At 46.3% G+C, this 15,094-nt stretch overlaps 1 protein-coding gene across 1 annotated transcript in view; it reads left to right on the forward strand.

Annotated features, from left to right (window-relative positions):
- The first annotated feature begins 4,383 nt into the window (after positions 1 to 4,383).
- Positions 4,384 to 15,094, forward strand: part of Elmo2 (engulfment and cell motility 2) — a 39,879-nt gene continuing 29,168 nt past the window's right edge. Inside the window, exon 1 of the mRNA XM_004636072.3 lies at positions 4,384 to 4,468. The gene's annotated coding sequence lies outside the window, so the exon portion shown is untranslated. The remainder of the gene's footprint in view (positions 4,469 to 15,094) is intronic.

Consider the following 15,094-nt stretch of genomic DNA (forward strand, 5'->3'; position numbering starts at 1 on the left):
AGTACAGGGAAAAGGGCTGGAGCATAGCAATTCAGATATAAATAGATGAGAAGTGAGATAGTTTTCCCTTTGTTATTTGTTTCTGTCCCCCACTCCATATAGGTCATCAGGTAAGAGTGAGTTGAGGGCAGAGAGAAGACCCCAGGCAGCTGTCGGGTGAGCCAGAGGGATCTGAGCAGGGACACACTGTGGAGTAGTGTTGCCCCACACTGGGGAGGACCCGCTTGAGCCTGGAAGATTGTACCTTCTTCTCTGGCTCCAGTCCATTATTGGGCACAGTCATGGAATCGGTGGTAAGGTGAATTTAAGAGGAGTTGGGATCTCTCTTGAGTAACTGAGTTGACCAGGATTGAGGTAGAAGATAGAAGAGTGGTTAAGACGGGTTCTAGGCTGGGTAAGGAAGGAAGTGAGAGCACAGAGAGGGTGACAAACCTCACAAATGTGAAAGGTCAAATGGATTAGAGAACTGGGAGGGGCACTGCACCAAATTCCGGTTTCAGATGTCATCTTAGGAGAACTCAAACCCTACAGATAATTTATATACTAAATACCTATTGAAAAAATTTCAACTTACCATTTATGGAGCACCTACTATGCATCAGGCAGCAGGCTAATGGTGTGTATGTACCACAACTCATTTAATTTTCATATCAACCTAGGAAGGGCTACTATTGTACTGTTTGTTATTCATGCCATTATACTGAGTGACTGAACCATGGCCACTCCACTGGTAAATGGCAAAGAGAACATGTGAATACAGAATTTAGGGCAATGACCTTATGCTTTACCAGGCTGGGGTTGGCGTAATCATGATGTTCTATTGTAGGCACGCCTCCTACTTAATCCCAGCTGAAAACAATGCCCCTGACTTAGCTGCCCATTGATGGCACCTACCATAGAGATGGAAGCATCTGGAGCTCTTACCTGTGTGCAGCCTTAGCGGAGCTGTCAATCCTGGTGTCTGCCTTCCTCAGCTGAAAAAGCACGAATGACCTCAATGTGGCCAATCAGACTCTTGCACCAGGACTCCGGTCTATAAAAGTTTTGATCAAAACAGGAAGAAAAGACAAAGGTTCTACAATCTGAGGTACAGGATCTCAGGATAAATCCTGAGGGGATTTCACTGACCTTATCAGACCCAAAAGCTACAACTCTTGTTGCATAGGTCCTGCTTTACCTTGGTCTTAACCATCCAGCAGAAAAGTATAAAAACGAAGTATAAGAAGTAAAGCCATGCTGTTATGTTGAGCTATAGGGGACTCAGGTCAGCAATTTCTGACATTGCCAGTCAAGCGGAAGACCCAATGCTATTATAGACTACTGGAGTCTTTTAGAATATTTTTCTGAGTTTACACACCTATAATATTCAAATAACAGAACTTAACAAAAAAAAAGGGGATACAGATGAAAGTCCATTTTGTATCTGTGTATTCAAAATGGTTAAGATAGATATATAGTTACATTCTCTTAATGAATAGAGGGATTTGTTCTAATGGTGTTTGTAGATAGGATATCATGTCCACATCTTGTACAGCAATTAACCACTAGGAAGAATGTATGCAATGTGTTAATTATTGAAACTGTCCTACCAATTTGATTTGAAACTGTCTCATTGCTATTTGTTTCTCAATAAAATTATGGGAAAAAATAATAAAAATAAAATTAAATTAAAAACAAACAAACAAAAGACAGAAAAGATAGAACAGATTTATTTCTGGCTACCTAAACTTCCAAAGCATCTCTTGTCTCTGTCCTTTCCTCAGACTGCTTCTCACACTTCCTGTCACCTCTGTGAGTTAGCCACCAGCCCACCTAAAAAGTCCTTTTCTGATAAGGTTAACCAGAATTGGTTTGTACAACTTACAATCAAAGAACCTGCACTGGCATTTCAGAATGAAAAGACAAAGACCTGTCAAGTAGAGTGAATGAATCACTCCTTGGATAACTGTGTATTGTGCAGGGCCAGGACTAGGGTACAGCAGGATAGGCACCTTGCACAGGAAATGTGAGGAGGCTCTCTTGGGGCTGTGTGTGCAGGGTGGGCTCTAACAAACCGAACTGCCACATTCCACCACCAGAAAAAAAGTCACTAACAAAGAACAAAGATTATTTTTCTTTCACGTAAGAGTATGAAGCAACCAATTCCAGGTCACTAGGGAGCTTTCTGTTTCACGTGGCCACACAAGGCCCCGGACCCCTTGGTGTTGTGGTTCTGTCATCCCCTAGCCTGTCAACAAGTTTAAGGCTGGCTCCAGCCTGTGAGCAAGAGAAAGAGCAGGGAGGAGGAGACAGGTCACTGATTTCCAGCCTTCACCTGAGGTTTCACGCATCATTTTCATTGGCAAAAGCCACCATAGTTACCCAGCAGGATTCAGTGGGAGGTCAGTGCAGCTGGCCAGTAGTATCTCTATAGAAGGGAGAAGGGCCTTTGCTAGGCAGCTAGCCACCTTCATTGCAGTCCCATGTGAGGCCTATTTCCCAGCAGTTTCTATTCTAAGTAATACTTGGAATATCGGCTGAGGGACAAAGAGGTGGCTATGGGCTGGAGTCAGTGGGGAAGGTGAGAGAAGGGAGGATGTCACTGAGAAAGGGAATTTCAGGTGCAGCTCCACTCCAGGAGCTCGGGAGGCTTGACAGGCCATTTGTGAAGAGCAGGAAGGACACGAACTAGACAGAGGCAGAACACTCATGAACATTCACAATGCAGTAGTGTGGTAGACAAAGAATTTGGGGTGAGGGAAGCTGAATCTGAGTTTCATTTCTGTGTTGAACTGAGACATGCCAAGCCTTGAATTCCTCCTCTCTAAAATGACAAGGATGATAACAAGAGCATCATCAATGACACTGAGACATTGAGACATCAATGAAAGGCCTCCATGTTGCACAAAGCACTGTGGGCCAGGAGTGGACTAACGGCTTGCCAGGCCCCTGCTTATTTTATGAATAGTTTCACTGGAACATAGCCACACTGATCTGTCCGTATATTTTGCCTCTGATGGCTCTCACACTACAACAGCCAAGTTCAGAAGTCAACAGGGATCATAGGGCAAAGATATGTACTACCCAGACCTCTTGGATAGTTTGCTGACAGCCTCTGCAAGGGCTCTGGAAATGTTAGTTAGGGCTGAACCTCTGCCACCGGAGCATCAGTTTAACAGTAAAATAGGACTAATAAAAATCACCTTCCACTCCAAGATGTCTGGAGGATCCAACGGACCAAGGTATACACAGGCTACACACCACATAAAAGATGGTCATTATTTAGTCTCTTTGCTGAGTACCAGCTCTTTTTATCAACAAAAAGAGAGAACAGAATGTTTACCTCCTGGCTTTGTTCTATGAAGAAAAAATGACTAAAATATTTGGAACCAGAGAGAGAGGCTAAGCCCAAGGCAGTGGTTCACACCTATAATCCCAGCTACTTGGGAGGCTGAGGCAGGAGGCGGGCAAGTTTCAGGTCAGCCTGATGGCAAACCTTCTAGAGTTTTCAAAGACAACAAACAGCTGGCAGTGGCACATGTGCCATAGGTTTGTCACCACTGAAAAACCCTGTCTTAAAACTTTAAAAGGGGGCCGCAAGTGTGCACATGCCAGGTACTGGGTTCAAGCCTCATTACCGAACACAAAAACAGAATTCTGAGTATCACCTGCGGGATGCCAAATAGCCCTCTCTGAACCTCAGTTTATTCACCTGTGTAGCAAGGGGTCAGCATAATACCTACACCACAGGCTGGCTGTGGGCTTCCAGGGCGACAGCAGGCATGAGTCCCTGGCGCCGCCGGGCCGCGTTCTGCTCCGCAGGTGCGGTGATGAATACCACCTCCCACGGATCCTACCAGAGTACAGCTGAGTGTACCCCACTGCCTCTGCTCCGCGCCCACGGTCAGCCTCGGGTGCCGGTATAATTAGCTTCATCTCGGTAGTGAGCGGCACAGCCTCTGACATGACTGTCACCTCCCACTAGGTCCCCAAACCAGTTATTCTCACCGGTAGTGTGCATGAAGTGCCCCCGGGGGCACAGTGTTTAGTGTCACCAGAGGACAGGATGGGTCACAGGAACAAGAGGCTTTTTCTTCATATTTGGGCAATTCACAAAAAAAAAAATTAAAAAAGAAAAGGATAAAGAAAAAAGTTCGAGGAGAGAAGTCTCCGTGCTTGCTGGGACCTGAGAGCCCACGGGAGAAATGCATCCTATTTCTTTAAGAGGCCTCCGCGGGGGGAGGCTGGGATCGGGGCGGGGACTGTCGGCGTCCGCCCAACCCACGCCTGCAGATGGGCCCGCCCCCTCTTGAATGATAGATAAACAACCCAATTGAAAAAAGTCGCTTCAGCGTGACAGCGAAATGGAGCAATAGGAGCTCGAACCGGCCTACGTGGGGCGGGGTCCCAAAAGGCGGGGCAGGCGGAGGCTGGAGAAGCAGTGGCTGCGGGACCTGGGCGCGGGAGCTGGGCCTAGGTCGGCGACCTAGTGAGTGAGGGGCGCGCCGGGGCGGGAGCGCGCGGGCGCTGAGAAAGGGCTGGCTCGAGGGAAGAGAGGCCAGGCGGGAAAAAGGGCCTTAGTACTAAGGCCTGCGGCTGCCCAGGGAACCGAGGGACTGGAGAGAATGGGCCTTGGCCGCGCCGCGCCGGTCCATCAGGCCTTGGGGGTTGCGGCCCTGCGAGGCCCGCTTGGCGGGAGGTGACAGCTGCTCCCCGCCGGCGAAGGGGCGCCGGTGAGGAAGAGGGCTGGCCGGGCGGTCAGGAGCGGGGGCTGGGCCGGGCAGCGGTCGGAGGGAGGAGTCGGGTGGGAGGATGGAGCCCGGGAGCGGTAGAAAGGGGAGGGGACCCGGGGAGCGTTTGGAGCGCGGCGGCGGCGCGATCCTTAGCCTGGCGTCGCCTTCAGCCCCGGCCCTCTTCCCTGGTGCATCACCCCACGCCGTCGATCCTGCCGGCCTAGAAGCCCCGCATCCTTATCTCCACTGCTGCTCCCGGAGCGCAGCCCCTCTGGCTCTTTTCCTTGACAGTTGCTGTGCCCCAGTGGATCCCAGGGGCAGCTGGGACCCTGATCGCGTGGGCCTTGTGTCTTGTTCAGAGAGGTCTTTTCAAAATGCAGATCTGCTCTGGATACTGGGGCTTTAAACGGCAGCTTTCCACCAGCACTTACAAGATCAGCCCGAGGTCCTCACGCAGGCTCCAAGAGGTCGACCTCTCACTGTTCCGTCTACTACTGCTTGCTCAGTACTCCGCCATGGGCCTTTTTGTGTTCCCTCTACATCCCTAGTTCTTGCTTTTCTCAGAGTCTTTACTTAACCCTCCTTTTCTCCAAATCTTCACTCAAGTATCACTTCCTTAGGAGGAGGCTTCCCTAGTCCCTGACTCCTACTGTCACACTTTCATCTCAGTGTTCTCAGTCTCCTTCACAATACTTACACAACTTCAGTTTTGCATTTAGTTGAGAAAGTATTGTCTGTTCCCATAAATAGACAGATCCACAAGTAAGACAGTGTGTCTCTTTTAGTTCCTTGTGTATCCAGCATGTCACCCAGGGCCAGCTACTATAAGTATTTACTAAATGAATGGAGGGTGAGATTGAGTCACTCACGAGGAAATGAGTGAATCAGGGTCACTGTGGAAGAAAGAAACCAACCACGTGGAGTTTTGGGGTATTTTTTGGAGACAGGGCCTCATCATGTATTTTAGGCTGGGCTTGAACTTGCAGTAATCCTCCTGCCTCAGCCTCCCAAATGGTAGGATTACAGGCATGTACCACCATGCCTGGTTGAGAATACTTTTTGTGTGCTATGCTATGTGCCAAACTGATTCTGTCCAGTAGAAAAATAATGCATGTCATGTAAGGGCTGGCCAAATAGCTCAGTGGATTAAAGTGCCTGCAGACAGTCGCAGAGGCCAGGGTTCAGTCCCCAGGCCTGCTGTGCTGACTGTGCCCTCGGAGCCCACTGAGATGGCAGTTGAGACTGGGCTGGTGGCGCGCCTGTAATCCCAGCACTTGGGAGGCTGTAAACAGGAGGATGACTATGAGTCTGATCTAGTAGTGATACCCTGAACACCCTGTAGACCCTTCCCTAAAATACAGGGAAAAAAAATGCATGTCATGTATATTACTTAATTTTTTAGTAGCCATGTTAAAAAATATTTTAAAAAGGTGAAAATAATTTTAATAATACATTTTGTTTGACCCAACATATTCCAAATGATTGTTAACATATAGTCGATATAAACTAGTATCAACAGGCTATTCTACAAGTTTTTTGCACTGCCGTTTTGAAATTTAGTGTGCAACTTGCTTTTCAGGCAGCCCATCTTACGTTGAAGTAGCCACATTTCTAGTGGTCCAGAGGCCCACGTGGATAGAGGTTGTTGTGTTGCACTGTGCAATACTAGACCCTTTATATATCTAACAGTGTTTAATTCACTTCACAGCCTTTTGAGGAAACTGCTGTTATGTGCATTTTACTGTTAATCATGAAGCTTCTAAAAATTGTTACCTGCCAAGGATCATCCTAGAGCGTGTGAGTAGAGGAGGCGGGCTCAGATCTTCATCTGTTGATCATGGCCCCAGTCATTTTTGTACTTCACGCTGTCTCTAAGAAGTGCCAAGGCAGTGTGCAGGTGCCTGAAATGGGAACCAGACTTCTTAAAAACACTTGCAGCAGTATGGAGTGTGTTCTACTTGGCCCCATACAGAGTTATTTGTCTCAGTGTATCAGTACTGCCTGCCGAGGTGGCTCAAGCAAGCACTATGCAGTTGAAGCAAAACCTGTAGGACAAGTCCTGTTCTGACCCAGTCGCCTTCCCTCAGCCCAGCCTCACCCACTCGGCCTGGTCGCAGGATCTGGTTAGGAATCTTTTTTGCACTGCAGCTTCTTAGAGACCCTGGAACACTTAAGTTTGACTTCGCAGTGTGACTGAGCTCAGCAGTTGCTCACTGGCTATTTGCCGTGAGTCCAGCATTGTTCTAGGCCAGTTGTGGTGACTGGAGAATCTAAAACATAGCCTGTGTCTTTAGGATGTTTATAGTGCACTTGGAAAGACAAGACTAGACCACATAACATGACAAGATGACAGTAAGACATCATGTGGCGTGCTGAAGAACCACCACCAGTGGTGTGCCAGAGACTACAAAGTGGTGTTTGGTCAAACCGCATGATTTGTTTTTAAAAATACTGAATTTTCACTCCTCTAGGCAGGGTAATGCTATGCAGTTTGCCCAGTCCCTATATGGAGGCTACTTTGTTTATTTATTTCCATGCCTGGCTGCTTAAGGTATTTGAATTTCTAACTCTGTTAGGCATGCTGGTTTAATTGGAATCCCTAGAAAAGATTTGTTGAACATGTATTATGTGCCTAGTATTATGTTGGCCGCAGCTCTAGAACTGAAAACTTTCCAGGGTTCTTCCATTAGGAGCAGCAATAGTAATGGAACAGTGCTTTCCCTGTTAGGTGATTTTCCTACCTCATTGCTCTCACATATGTTCTCATTTTAACAGTATACTGTAGCCTGTAAGGTACGGCTGTCTTACACGAGGGAAACCTGGTTACTGTGTCTTTGAGGTGACGTAGAATTCTGCTTACTCTATGCTGGGCATCAAGCTTAATGATATCTCCCAGTTTAATGTTAAGACACCTTTATAAGGTAGGGTTGGTTTTAGTCTCCAACTGGTAGGGAAGGAAGTTGTTAGAGCTTAGATCTAAATCCAGGTTGTCCTATTCAGGACACAAGCTTCTTACCTCTTAAGTTTCACAAGAAGGTCAAGGTTGGAAAAGATGCAGAAACTTCTCATTTAAACCCTGCATGCAGATCCGGTCCGGAGACACTGTGCCTGTGATAAAGCTGTAGAGGGAGAACTAAACCAGGAGTGTGGGGGACCAGGGCCCTCTTTTTCCCCTAACTAGTGGCATGGGTGTGGCCTTGACAGCTTCTCTGGACCTCAGTTTCCTTCTTTATAAAATGAGAAGGCTTGGCCTCATTTTACAAGAACAATGCTGTGTTGTCACGGTCACTAGTGAAGGAGTCTGGCCCTCAGCCTAGGATTTCAGCCACAGCTCAGGCCTATTCTGAGCCTGCAACAGCCCCTCTCTCTCTGAGTTCCATTTCGCTATGCAACCATGGTAATCTTTTGACAGAAAACTATTTCCTAAAGTTCATCTATATTTTGTATTTCACTTTCTGTTTCCTCTCATTGCCGAAAACGGAGGCAGCTGATCTGTAAACAGCAACCCCTTCTAAATCCATTGCCTAGATGGTTGTAGTTAGGGATTTGGAAAGTTCCTAAGCTATGGATAATCCTGTCAGTAGTGGGTTTTTTTTCCCCTCTGAAGGGCAGTTAGGTTCGGGGACCCCAGGGAGACTGTTTTTGGTGTGAAATTCTGTAAATACAGATGTATGCCGGGTACTGTCCTGCAGACGTAGTGGGATAGTGTGTAGTTGAGAGGGTAAACGCAAGCTTGAGTCCCTGCCCCTGGTTGCTCACCTTCCTGGAGTGTGGGTCTCAACCCTGTCCCCTAACAAAATCATTTGGCCTGGGTGGTCATTGATAAATAAGCAACCAGAGTAGAAAACCAGTGGTTTAGATCCCCTTCCCAGACTTAACCATTGGTGCAAACAAGCTGCTCTGGGGTCATGTTTGAAGGCAGATTCTGATCAGAGGGTCTAACAGTGATGGCAGACCTTTTAGAGGGACGATGATGAACCTTTTAGAGCATTCGATGATATGAGCAGCCCACCATGGTACATATGCCGTAAGTTCAACACCTCAGGCATAGGTGATGTAGCTCAGTGGTAGAACACTTGCCTAGCATGTGCAAGGTGCTGAGTTCACGCTTCAGCACCACAACAGCTGATTCGGAGGGTCTGGGCTGGTAGGGATGCCACTTGTTAGTACCAGGATCCAAGGGATGCTTTTCTGTTCTCACCATGCTGTGATGCAACCCCACTTCGAGTAGCTAGCGAAGAAACTGCATAGAGAATTGTAAAATTATAGAATTAGGAAGGCCTGTGTATAGGACAGGGAGTACATATGAAAGTGAGCACAATGAATTGTACCTTAGTGGGAAGATTAGGAAGCCAGATGAGTGATCTTCTTGAAGATTGTGCAGAAGTTTGCAGCTGGACCAGGCAGAGGGAATAACAGCACAAGCAAAAGTGTAAGCTCAAAAGAACAAAGTGTTGGGGGGAAACATACAGGACGGCGTCTGCAAGGGTGGGTGGGAAAGCCAGTCCTGCCCCGGAAGTCCCACACACCCACGATGAGAATAAGCTGGCAGCTCTACCGAGGCACTTACTCATTCTTCTGCATAGAGGAATGCCACAGAACTGTCCGTGCTGGATGAGCAGGGGTTCTTGGAGTGTGGCCTCAGGGGAAGAAGCCCAAATACAGTTTGTTTCCACACTCTTCCTTGCCACTTTTTTGTCTGCACGTTAGTGGCTCTTTGCCATATTAGGCTGAGTCCTGTGTTCAAATGTCAACACAAAAGAAGCCCTCAGCCGCTGTTGCTGTGGTAGTCCTCTCGGTTTCTGGCAGTGACTGTCAGTCTGAATCTCTCCCTGTAGAATCCCCTCTCACTGTGGGTAAACTAAGAATTGAGTCACTTCTCAGATGAATTAGATTGCAGAGGGGGAAGCCTCTATCGAGATTGTGGTCTTGATTAGAAAGAGGGTGTGACCTCTAGTTGCCTGCCTGGTGAGATTGCATTCTGTTGCTGGAAACAGAAACCAAATTTAGCAGGACCTCCCCCATCAGACCTCCTCCACCGAATCACAAACAGAAGAGCCGGAACCAGAAGCCACCTTGATCCTTGCTTACCCATAAAGGTCTGGGGGATGGGGAGGAGCTGCAGACCTGGCTTTCTTCATCCCCAGTTCTTTCTCCAGGGAGCAGATCAGTTTTCACTTCCTCCCCTGAGATGAGCTCTCTCTCCCTGCCAGCAGATTCTGCTCCACAGAGCAAGAGCAGTCGCCACAGGGTGATTGATAAAGCTCCACAGGGCCTTGTGCACCAGTGCAGATTTTATAAGCACACCTTCCAGAAGCCACTTAGAAGCTGCTCCACTGGAGACACTGCTTCTTCTGTTTCCCAGTGTTGTCTTTGAAAAGCCGGCTTTCACTCCCATGCCTTATATTTATCTGCTTCAATCAGCATGGGCCTTTCTGCTGTTCTGTAGCCTTTTGAGTTTTCCACATCATCTTTTCCCCTCCCCACTGTGGTGCTCAAGAAGGGGGGAGGGGTAGCCCAGTGGTAGAGCACTTGCCTAGTGTGCACAAGGCCCTGGGTTTTTTATTGCCAGCACCACAAAAATAAGTAAATAAAAGAGGTGGGAAAGAGTGGAGAGTTGTTGAATCCAGAAGGGGCCTCCTGGGTTAGGATGTGGATGTGGAGCTATGGCTCCCATATCCTGACTGTTTGCTATTGAACTGCAGTACTGCTGAATGGTGGAGCAAAAAGCTATTTATAACCCTGAGAATTTTTCACTGTTACTGAATTGCTTCGACCTAATTTCCACTTCCTTTCTAAAATGAAAATGAAGAGAGTAAGCAAACACGTGCTGCAAGGATTCCCTCCAAGGAGATCCTTTATCCTGTGAATATTAATTAGGAACTAGTACTCTAAGGTCTCCTACCTCCTGATGTTTCCACACAGAGAAAAGCACTGGGTGTCAGGGTTGTTAGGCCTGATTCTGCAGTACCGCATGCTCTCACATTAGCCATAGAAATAAAGTTAGAACATGGAAACGCCATGTAATCGGAAGGTGTAGGACATGAGGAGAACAGGAGACAACCTGAACAGGTTCTGTTCCTGCCCAGTGAGATCCAGCCCTGAAGCTGGATCCAGACCTGAGGTCAGAGCTGTTAGCTTTAACAGGTGGAGGTGCTTCCCCAGTCTTAACTGTATCAGGTGCCATGCCAAGTCATGAGACCCTGTGTAGCTACCTGCCCTGGTGGAGGAGGAGCTAGCAAAGAAGGGAGGTGTGTAAATGTGTAATGTGACAGGAGGAGTATGGCAGGATCTTCCATGGCAGTATGAACAGAATGCAATGATTAAATGAGCTTCTATCCTATTTCTTTGTTACAAAATGGTGGAGAAAAAAAAATGCTACAGAGAGGAGGTGGTGTCTCAGCTGGACTTTGAAGCTTAGTTAGGAATGAGCTCTAATGACAGTCAGTGGAAAGGAGAGAATATATAAAAGATGAGATGAAAGAACAGAGCCTGCGTAGTAGAAATAGCAGGCAGTCCAAGGAATAGTCTGACTGTATTTTGGATTTCTGCACCATGAGGAAATGGAGATTGCCTCTTTTAGACTGTGGAGGACCATTTACTGTTGTAACAGGGAGCCCTTGTTACATAGGTCCCTATGTCATTGTGTTTTAGCGTTAAGCACTCAAACCAGAAATCACCACAGAGGAGAGTCAGGTCCAGAGCTACCTGCTTTTTTGGGACTTTCCATCAACACCTCACCACCTGGCTTCAAATCCTGGCTGTGTACTTCCTGTGTGACTCTGAGAACTTTTTAACTTTTCTGCCCTTCATTTTCTTCTTTATCAAGTGAGAGATAACATATTATATAGGGTTGCTCTGTGGATTAATATTTATAAAGCCCTTAAAATAATGCCTTAGCTTACAAATATGTTAGCTAACCTCATCATCATCATTAAAGGATTACTGTGTAGAAGAGAACAACTAAGTGGAGTCAGAGACATCAGGAGGCCTTGTTGTCTTCCTGTCTCCCTCTCCCTCTTTCCCTTCTTCCCAATCTCCCTGCCTCCCTGCCTCTCTCCCTTCTGGGGCACAGAAGGAGATGTACACACTGAATTTCAGTTCCCTCACCTGTTAAATAGAAATGTTTGTCAGACTTCTTGTGAGCATCAGCTATAAAATGCTCTCTTATAGAAGTGGGTAAGCAACTACTGTTCTGTATAATGTGAGTGCTACAAAGTAACCATATAGGGGCCGGGGAGATGGCTCAGTAGGATAAGTGCTTGACTGGCAAATGCAAGGATCTGAGTTCAATCCCCGGTTCCGCCAAAAAAAAAGTAACCATATAATAGATCTGTTTTAAATAAAATGAACTTACCTAAAGGGAGAAAGATGCACTCATTAGTTCAGCCAGTGTTATCAGGTGTCTTATGCACCATCCTCTCAAGCCATGGATGCTGCAGTTCTGATCTCCATTGTGGACTTTCCTCAGAACTTGGGTCAGCCTTGTTCTTAGGCTTTTTAGATACAGTGAACAGAAACACAGACTGACTTAATTAAAGAAGTTAGTAGAATAAGTGCTTGCCTGGCAAGCGCAAGGGCCTGAGTTCAATCCCCAGTCCCACCAAAAAAAAAAAAAAAAAAAAAAAAAGCTTGGTGAAAGAAGTTGTACTGGCAGAATACAGGAGACTTTCAGGTAACCCAAAGGATAGGGAGCATAGCCATGGAATCTGGAAATATCAAGCAGTGATTATTCCCCCCCACCCCAGGATTTTCTGGGTTTTGGCCTCTGCTTTTTTTTTTTTTTTTCCCCACACCAGGTCTTGCTGTGCAGTTCAGTCTGGCTTTGAACTGACTATGTAGTCCAGGTTGACACTGAACTTGAAGTGATCTTCCTTCATCTGCCTCCTAAGTGCTAGTAGCACCATGCCAAATGACTTTTTACTTTTGAATTCTTCCTGCAGAATAGCTTTCTCTGCAAGACTCCTGGTTTTTGCTTCTCCACACCTGTGGTTTAATACATGGATCTGGCTTGCCATCGTGGTACTTGCTCTGCAGCTGTGACCTGACTGCTCTTTTGCAGTCCCCCACCTTCCTTGGTCCTTATCTTTTAAATTCAAGAGAACAAATTAGATCACCCAACTAAGCTTGGGTGTCCACTTCAGTCCAGTGGCAGGAGAGAGTGTCCTTCAGTACAAAATAGGATCCCTGAGCTTTGTGGAAAAAGAAGAGTTGATAAGAATGGATTTTTGTAAATATCTTTTGGATAATCTAAGGGGTTGCAAATTTCCATCCTTAAAAAGGGCCTAAATTTTTGGACGAGCTAAGAATCATTCAGGGGCTGGGCATGCTGGCACACACCTATAATCCCAGCACTTGAGGTGGGGTAGGGGACTGAGGCAGGAGAATCTCTGCAAGTTTGAGGCCAGCCTGGGCTACAAAATAAATTTAAGGGCAGACTGAACTGCATAGTGAAACTAAGTCTCAAAAAGGCAAAAAAAAAAAAAAAAAAATCATTCAGCATTAGCTTTAATAAAGAATTTTTTTTTTAATGTATTGGTTTAGGGTCTCACTGTGCAGCTCAGACTCATAATGATCCTCCTATTTTCAACCTCCCCAGAACTGAGATTATAGGTGTACACCACCATGCCCAGTCTTGGTGGCCAGCTCAGTTTGCCCAGGGGCAGGCCTGGCTCAGCATGTGGTGTTGGGGATCAAACCCCAATCCCTGAACATGCCTAAGCAAGCATTTAGTCTGCTGAGCTAGCTTGCTGGCCCTAAATAAAGAAACATTTATGTAAGGTCAAAATGAAGTAATAACTATGAGTTTTAGCTTGTTCATCTCAAAAGATAAGTTTTCAGAAAGGAATGTTTAAAAATATGTTCTTTTTTTGCGTCAACAAACAGAACAAAGGCATAACTTCTTTGATGACTTACAAGGACATCCTTATTTGAATCTTCAAGTTCTCATTTAGAATCTTTTAACTTGAGACTCAGAAAGCACTAGAGACACACCTTTGTTCTATATTCACATCTTATAGCAAGAGAAAACGGAGACTTGGGTAAAGGCACAGGCAAAATTCTGATGAAGCCAAGACTAGGTCCTAAGGCCTTGGGCTATCAATCCATTGCTTTGTCCAGCCGAGAAAAGACTGTTCCTAATTATTGCAGATGTCCCTGTAAGCATAGGGCATCCAGAACCATGGTACCACCCAGGCATGAGAGGTCCCAGCCTTGCTCAGTCACTGGAGAAGAGCATTTCAGCCAGAAATTACACTCATGGGTCCAATTTTTTAGAGGTCTGTGTTGTGCCGAAGCATGTTAAATTTTGACTCGTACTGCATAGATTGTGGAAGCTGTAGTGGCCATCAGAACAGCCTTCTTCAGCCCCTCTAGGCTTTCTGCAGTTGTAATGAAAAGAAATTCGTGCCTGCTCAGGGGAGAGGGGAGGAGCATGGCCAAGGCCACTCCATGTTCCGTATCCCCTTTGCCACTCACTAGCTGGGTGACCTTGCTTCACCACAGTCAGAGCTTTACTTTCATCATCCTCAGAAGGGGTGATAGCTGCCTACCTCATTGGCTCCTGAGAATATTCAACAAAGACAGTGAAAGCTCTTTGGAAACCATTTCTTTTACATGGTCATATCTTGGAAACACTGTTTTGGTGTTTTGTTTTTTTTTTTTTTTTTTTTTTTTTTTTTTTTTGACAGTTGAGTTCTTAAGCAGCCACCCTAGTAGGGAAATGGCCTTGAAAGCTCTTTCTGAGGCTTGTGAGTGTGTAAGGGACAGACTCTCACCCCCTTTTTACCAGAATGGTTTGTACCTTCCAAGGCTGTGTGAACTGACTTCTGCAAATTGGTAGCATACATGAATAATAGCTTAACAACAGGCATGTTGCCTGTGTGAGGGGAGACAGGTGGTCCCTGTTAGCCAAGCATGAATTGAAAGTAAATAGTTAAACCTTGAGGATGCAGAAAGGTCTTTTTCATTAAGAGAATGACCTCTCCTGAAATGTTAGGCAGGGAGTGTAAATATACATTGAAAAAAATCCATCAACCCAGTGGCTTCCCTTCTCTTCAGCTACTGCTTAGAATACCACTAAACGATCAGAGTTGCCTAGGATACCAATCACGTGAGCCCATCTCCTAGACTTGCTCAAAATGATTTATTTTCTTTTACTTTGGAGAGAAATGGGGGAGTGGTCAGGGGTGCATCCAAAGGCCTTTCCTCCTCTATAGGGGCCTTTGTGCGAGAACAACACAATTTGAGCCCTGACTTTGAGCCCTGAGCAGCCCTTGCCCTTGGCAGTAAGGACAAAAGAGCATTTCCTGTCCCATTTCTCTTCCCTGTTTGGTGAACTCTGCAGTACCCCACACAGAGGAAGTTCCACATTGTGTCCTTGG

The sequence above is a fragment of the Octodon degus genome, unplaced genomic scaffold, assembly GCF_000260255.1.
Source record: "Octodon degus isolate 3935 unplaced genomic scaffold, OctDeg1.0 scaffold00077, whole genome shotgun sequence".
Lineage (NCBI taxonomy): Eukaryota > Metazoa > Chordata > Mammalia > Rodentia > Octodontidae > Octodon > Octodon degus.